Genomic DNA, 8,236 nt, shown 5'->3' with positions numbered 1-8,236 from the left:
CCCCCAGCAGAAGTGTCCCCCTTTGGGAATCAGGAGATCTACACCCACAAAGCCCTGAGTTGGGAGTTGCAAGGACTGGAATCACACATTTTCCAAGCAGCATAAGCGACAGTGATTGGGTTCATCCCTACTTCCATCCCCTGCAACCCAGACCCTTGGGTTCTATTACATATACATACAATGACCTGCAATGGTCTCCTAATTCCCCTTCTTGCACCTTTGCCCCCAGCAATCTATTCTCAACAGAGCAGCTGGACTTATCCTTTTGAAATGTAATGCAAATCTTATCTTTCCTCTACTCAAAGCTCCCTAATTCCCCATTTCATTCAGACTAAAAGCCAAAATATTTACAGTGACTTTGAAGGACCGAAGGACCTGCACAACTTCTCTCCCTTCATTACCTTTCTGGTATCATCTCAGGACCCTTCGGCCCCATCTGCTCCACCCAGCCTCTGCTCTGTTCCTCCAACATGCCAGGTGCACCCCCAGCTGAGGGCCTTTGCACTGCTGCTCCCTTATCCAGAACACTGCTACATTAGTCGGAATAACCTAGGCAATGTTGCAATAACACACCACCCCCAAATCTCAGGGTTACAGCAACAGAGTCTCTGGGTTAGCTGTAGGCCCTGGCCCATGCTGTTGTGCCCGAGATGCCTCCTGAGGGGGCCTCTTCTATGCGGACCCCACTGGCTGAAGAGAAGGGAACACGACAAATCATGCCCTGACCCTTAAAGTCCTTTACCCACTGCTGCTTACGTCTCATTGGTCAAATCAATTCATACTCGGGGAGATACGGGATAGTCCTACCATGTGGCTAGAAGAAGAAGGACAGGAACATTAGCGAACAGTCCTAAAGACAATCTTCTCCCCTAGAGAGGCCTCATGGCTCCTCTGTCACTTCCTTCTGACCTTTGCTCAAATATCGGGTCTCAGGGAAGCTTTCCTGACTATCCTGTGTAAAATTGCAGCCATGCCTACCTCCCTCCATCCCTCTTCAGCTTCATTTTTTCTCCAAGCATCACACACACACACACACACACGTTTATTTTGTTCAGCTTCTGTCTCCCCTCAGCAGAATGTAAGCTCCATGAGACCAGGGTAAGCTCTCAACATTTGCTGAGGGAATATTCCGGACCCTCTTGGCTTCCTACTCCCGTTTGTATTAGGATTTTGAAATATTAATTATTGTCGTCGTTTGCCTCCAAACTTCTTCTGACCAAATTCTGACAAGAATAAGAGCAAAATAGTAAGGAAATGTTTATGTTCCTTTGATATCCCAGGCTTCACATGTGATTCTCTCGAGGAGAGAATGTGCAAGACAGTCGTAATTCCAACAGGTAGGAAATATATTTTTTCTAAGATTTATTAAAATCTTTATTAGCTCCAATTGTCTTTATTAGTTCTAATCTGTAAACCAACATTTTTTTGACCTATGAATTACTGTCCTGTAATGTAAATTTCAATTTTCTCCTCTTTGATTTTCTCTCATGTGGTAAAATTAAGAGAAAAAAAATCCTTAATGAAAAATCCAAGATGTCAATATCTACATTATAGAACATTTTTTTCTTTTCAAATGCTATACGATGAATGATTTTTAGGATATTGTTTAAAACATTCATATTATCTTAGCTAAATAACATCGCAAATGGCAACAAGCCAAAGAAGCAGAGTTACTTAGGAATTCAGATTTGATTACTGATTAGGTGGACAATGCAGGGTAAATATCTGGACCTTAGTTTTCTCATTGAAAAACTGGAATAATTATAGTGGCTGCTCCCATGCAGAGTGTCTTGTGAATTAATTAATGGTTCTAAAGCCCCTCAGGATAATGCAACATTATATAAAGTTGGGTTACTTTTCTAGTCTCCCATAGGGACAGGAACTGACCTGGATCTCTTTGATGCTGCTTTGCGTGCCCCACAGCACCCAGGCAGGGCTCATGCCGGTGAGACCTTGTGGGGACCGAGCGGTTGCCTGATTTAAAGACACACTGATGACTGTGGAGGTTTCGCATCTCTAGCCCAGTCAGCTGCACGGCTGAAAAACTGATTTCAAAATTTCTGTAAGAAAAAATGATTTCCACTGTGTGTTTCCTTTGTTTTATTAGGATGCTGCAAAGTCTGTAATCAACATCATTATAAAAGTATACCACCTATTTGAGAAAAATAAAAATGTTATATTATGGAGCTGGATCACTTACCTGATATGAGCTAAAAATGAGAAGCACTGATGTCACTCAGAGACTGGAAAAATAATGAATATTTTCATAGCAAATAAAAGAAAAGTAAAGAACTGCCAGAAATTGTGTAAGACCATTGTGCGGGTTTATCAGTTAGAAACCTTTTGGTTACACATGACAGATAACCAGACTCAAACGGGCTTAAACAAACAAGCAAAAAAAAGTGGGGGGAGGAAGGGCCATAGAAAAAACTTATCTGTTCATGTAATTGGAAAGTTCCAAAGTATGTTGGTTTCAGGTGAGGCTTGATCCAGCAGCTGAAGAACATTATCAAGGACTTGCCTTTCCCCATTGTCTTCCCCATGCCTGAATGCCTTTGTACAAGTCACTGCTAATTTTTTAAAAATTGTCTAGCTTCCCTTCTCCATTCCTAATCCAATTTCCTTTGGGAGAATGACTTCTCCCACAGTGGGTTTAATCTTAGTGAGAAAGTAATTCCAGGCACCTGTCTCATCTCTACTGAAACCAAGAGAAACAGGTTTTGCCCTTCCTGTACCCTTCCCTTCCCCAGTCCTAGGACCATGAGAAGACATATGAGTTAAGCTTGAGCAGATAGATGCTCTCTCCTGGGACTTTAGATCTTAACCAAGGTCCACAAGGAAGGAAGGAGCAGAGGCAAGGCCATACCAGAATCTTCTTCTTTTTTTTTTTTTTTTAATAGGGTCTCTTTTTTTAAATTATTTATTTTTGGCTGTGTTGGGTGTTCATTGCTTCGCGCGGGCTTTCTCCAGTTGCCACGAGCGGGGGCTACACTTCATTGCGGTGCACGGGCTTCTCATTACGGTGGCTTCTCTTGTTGCGGAGCATGGGCTCTAGGCACGCGGGCTCAGTAGTTGTAGTGCACGGGCTTAGCTGCTCCACGGCATGTGGGATCTTCCCGGACCAGGGCTCGAATCCATATCCCCTGCATTGGCAGGCTGATTCTTAACCACTGTGCCACCAGGGAAGCCCCAGAATCTTCTTAACAAACATTTGCTGCACTTCTCAGCCCTGCAGCACAGCGTCTGCACCTGCCCACTGTCAAGACTGGTTCTCCAAATCTAGTCAGTTCTGGGAGCCTCCAAAGCATTCCCCTTTGCTTAGGATGCTTAGGTCCTGCTGCTTGACTGACAAAGTGATGAACAGTTTCTGGGGATGACCATGCAGAGGAGAGCCTCCCCTCTCCGTGTCCCCATGGCACTGTGTACAGTATCTTATGGTATGCCCACTACTGATGTAAATACCAGACTGAGAGCTCCCTGAGCTCTGAGAACGAGGCCCTTACCTATGCTTAGCCCAGTGTCTGGTCAATATTACATATTTAAGATAACGTGTTCAATGAAGTAGTTGACGAATGAATCTCTTTAGAGAGAAAAGTCATGCTGGTATTAAACAATTTTAAAATTTAAGCAGTATATTATCAAGCACAAATCATAAAGCCTCTTTACAAAGTGTGGAACTGACAGAAAGAATATTTTTAGGCTGTTTTATGAGGAGTTATTGCACATTCTTTGAGGATCTATATACCTGCCAGGACTAATCTTGTTTCATCCTTGAAATTTAATCTGAAGGCTTCTTCACAGCCGATTGATGTCTATATAATAGGGGAGAAATATCCAATTTGCCACCAAGAAATGCCTCTGATGTTTAGGTACAGGCCTCTTCCTAAATGAAATAAAGTATCGAAACCTCCAGTTGGTTTTAACCTTCCAGCATCACTCCAGTCACCAAGTCCTGGCTGATGACTCCTCGTGGGAAAAGATGTACTTGGTCCTGCAGGGTGAGGGCGTCTCAGTGGGCGCTGGCCCCTGGCCCCTCCCACCCGCTGCAGGGTCACAGCCACATCTAGCCCCGCTGGGGTGGGCTCACGCGGATCCCAGGGGGAGCGGGGCTTGCGCTGGGCTGCAGGGCGTTCAGCAAGCAGGGGCGGCGCCGGCACACCTAGTCAGGGCCCACCTCTTCCTCAGCCTAAAGCCATCATGTGAGGTGAGCAGGTGTGTGTATGCGCAGGTTGCCTGAGCGGGAGGCTGTGCCTGCCTAGTGGGGAGGTGGCCCCAGGACAGGGCCCGGCTGGGCGTTGGAGCCTGAGCAGATGAGGAGGGTGCCCCTCAAGGGCAATAATGACCTGGAGGTGGTAGATTGGATACACACGGGGGAACTGACCAAATAAGGCTATCTGCCAAGTGGGATGTAAGCCAGGCTTCTCATTGTCAGAAAATGGAGTTAGAGATATGCGGAAAGAGAAATAAAATGAACCCTGCATTGGTGGATGGGAACTGGTGTATCCATCTGAATTTGGGGGCACTTCCCTGGCAGTCCAGTCCGTGCTTCCAATGCAAGGGGTGCAGGTTCGATCCCTGGTCAGGGAAACAAGGTCCTGCATGCAGAGTGGCCAAAAAAAAAAAAAATCTGAATTTGGGGTTTTATAGATAGTGTATTAGTTTCCCAGGGCAACGAGTTACCACAAACTGGGTGGTTTAAAACAGCAGACGTTGCTCCTCTCAAGGTTCTGGAGGCCAGAAGTCAGAAGTCAAGGTGAAGGCACAGATACACTCCATCTGTACCCACCTCTTCCAGCTTCTGGTGGCTGTGTGTTCCTTAGCTCGTGACCACATCACACCACCCTCTGTCTCCTCCTCTCCTCTGTGTGACTTGTCCTCTGGGTGTCTATCTTATAAGGATACATGTGATTGCATTTAGGGCCCATCTAGATTATCCATGATAAGCTTCTCCTCTCAGATCGTTAATCACATATTTCTTTTTGTTTGCCACATAAGCTAATAGTCATATGTTCTGGTGAGTAGGACATGGACATATCTTTGGGGAGGACCATCATTCAATCCACTATAGACAGATATACACACACACTTACACTTTGTAGCTGTGTCCACAGTGAGGGCCTGGGAGCAGTGACACTCCAACAGCAACAAGCACATCTTTGTATGGTACTTCCACTTTTCTGCAAGTTTGTGACTGTCTAAAAACACACACACAAATCAGGAGTGATCTTCAGTCTAGTAAATGGTCAACTGCCGGATATAATTTGAGGAGCTGCCTAGAGCCATCAGCTAGTTTCCATACATGTTTATCACTGCTTCATCCTTATTAGAATGATTTACATTTTTGTAGCACATTTTATTAAACCATGAACTCTATAAAGTCAGGGACTAAATCTATTTCACTCATCATTTCATTTATCCAGTGCCTTGAACAGTCTCTGGGACACAGGAGGCACTCAATAAATATGCACTGATTGAATGAATGAATGAATGAATGAGTGAAGGTAGCTTGACTAAGAGAGGCATGGCCTTTGAAGCTAGATCTGGGTAAACTCCCATCTCTCTCATTTCCTAATTGTGTGGTCCTGACCCCACTGGTCACCTTCTCAGCCTAGCTGAGACTCCAGCCAGATTATCGGGTTTGAATCCTGTCTTTACTATTTCCTAGTTGTGTGGTCTTGGGCAAGTTGCTTCAGTTTCCTCATCTATAAAATGGGAATTATAATAATACCCACACTTCATAGGGCTGTGTAGCATGTTATGAGTAGATCAGATGGTTTCACTGGAGAATTCTAACAAATGTTTAAAGAACAATTTCTTCTAGAATATAGAGGGAACACTTCCCAATTCATTTTATGAACCTGACACCAAAACCAAAGACAGTAAAGAAAAAAAAGAAAAAGAGGAGAGACCAATGTGTCTCAAAAATGTAGATGTAAAAATCCTTAACGGAGTATCAGCAAAGAGACTTCAACAACATGTAAAATGAATTATACCCCATGACCAAGTGGGGTTATTCCAGAGATGCAAGGCTGGCTCCATATTTGAAAGCAATCCCTGGAGTCTAGCCTACTGTCAAGCAATGGGGGTGGCAGCCAGGGGGTTCCACTGAGCTGTTCCTGGAATGAAGGTAGGGCCAAGCAAAGCCTGGAAAGAGAAAATATTGGACTATATACACATGGCTTTTGTTCAAAAAACTAAAGTGCTGCACTCCACATGCATTAGGTAACACCTGGCTTGTACATCTAATGCTTGTCTGAGAGCTGGGGCCACGGAAGGCACAGGAACAAACAGGAGAAAGTTTTGCTTGAGGCTCCAGGCGCTAAATGGGACAGTTCAATTTCCCAAGGTCAGCGTGACCCCAAGAATAGGGCCCAGGAGCAAAAAAGACCCTCCAGGCAAGAAGTTGGCACCCGAAATACATGGAAACACACTCTGAATTTTTTGTTTAGGAACTCTGTATTTAAACTTTGAACCATATCCGTATAAATTTGAATTTGAAAACACTGACCTGGAACCTTTCATAACCTCTACCAAAGGTGGAGATAGAGACTGCTAGCTAATAAAGTTCATCTCTGTGTGAAACACTTTAAATGACCAAACCCTCTGCCTGGGATTCGTCTCATAAAAAGAAAAGGCTCCCAGCTGCCCCTGGTGTTCAGAACAGTAAGTATCATGGCTCTTGGTGCCTTGCCACCATCCCCTCGGCACTCGCCATTCCAGCTTCCAGTACAAGCTGACAGCATCCTCCCTTCCTAAGGAGGCAAAGCTCTGCCCGAGAGCCCGCTCTTGCCCTGCAGTCAGTGTAAGTGCTGAGGAATTTATGCTGGGAAGCAGCTCTCAGCCAATGAAAGGTGGAGACTGGAGGGTAGAAACCTCCAATCTCCTCCATGTCTCCGGCAGGAATAACTCAGGCTGTTCTTCACAAACTTGGATGTGCTTATGACTCCCTTGGGAATCTTAATAAAATGCAGATTCTGATTTAGCAAGTCTGGGGTGGGGCCTGAGATTCTGCATTTCTAACAAGCTCCCAGGTGGTGCTGATATTGGTCTGAGGACCACACTTTTTTTTGCCTCTCACTGTTGTGGCCTCTCCCGTTGCGGAGCACAGGCTCCGGACGCGCAGGCTCAGCGGCCGTGGCTCACGGACCCAGCTGCTCCGCGGCATGCGGGATCCTCCCGGACCGGGGCACGAACCCGCGTCCCCTGCATCGGCAGGTGGACTCTCAACCACTGCGCCACCAGGGAAGCCCAGGACTGCACTTTTGACTCTCCTACAGGTGCTTTCTGCAGTTTTCTCCCAAATAAACTGCTTGCTCTCAAATTCCTGTTGGAGGGTCCGCTTCTGGGGGAAGCACTTTTTTCTGTCTCTTTTCTTATATGTCATGCTCCTTGCTCTCAGTTTTCTCAAAGCCTGACCATTATCTTTGCAATGTGAGCCAGGGCCAACACCTCCTTTCCTCATCTCCAGAATGATGGGGTTCCACCGTCTAGTTTCCCTCCTACACCAACATTCTAAAGATGTTCTTATTATTCTAGTGATTATCATACTTTCCATACTCTTCCTGATCAGCTTTCCTGCTCTTGTGCATGACCTTCTAAAAATCAAGCTGGCTTCACAGGCTGCTCATCTCCAAAAGATGTCTCTAAACAGAAATGGAAAATGGAAGCCTTTTTTTCAAACATAATAGCAAAAATCCTTGACAGATAAAGGATATAGCAAATGTTCACACATGCAGATGTTATTGAGAAAAACATAAGAACAGTAGTTTCAGGCAGAGGATATGAAAATGAAAATCAGTGCAAAACCAACAAAAGCTATGAAACCATAATCAAGACATCTAATTAGGAGAAAATATATATAAGAAAACAATAGTGACTTTGTGTACTGTGTCTGCTTCTTTGATCAAACGTTCCTAGACATACATATACAGACACATGCTATCCCTTTCCAGATAATCACTTCAGAAATCCACCAAGTATACGTATAAAGCAAGTACACAAGTACTTACATATTATTATCACTTCAGTCACCTTTTTTTACCCAAAACAATACAACCCAACCTAAACACATACTTTATTTCCAATAACTTAATAAAATTTCTAAAATATTAATAAATGAAATTCATGCATGTAACCATTATTTATTGCTGTGTAACAATCCCCCAATCACAGTGACATGCAACAATAAATAGTTATGTCTCATTCAGGAGTCTGCATGTCTGCTGTGTGGCTCAGC

The sequence above is a fragment of the Monodon monoceros genome, unplaced genomic scaffold (assembly GCF_005190385.1).
Source record: "Monodon monoceros isolate NGI ecotype Baffin Bay Population unplaced genomic scaffold, NGI_Narwhal_1 Super_Scaffold_12, whole genome shotgun sequence".
Classification (NCBI taxonomy): Eukaryota; Metazoa; Chordata; class Mammalia; order Artiodactyla; family Monodontidae; genus Monodon; species Monodon monoceros.
Note: the sequence above shows the minus strand (reverse complement) of the source record.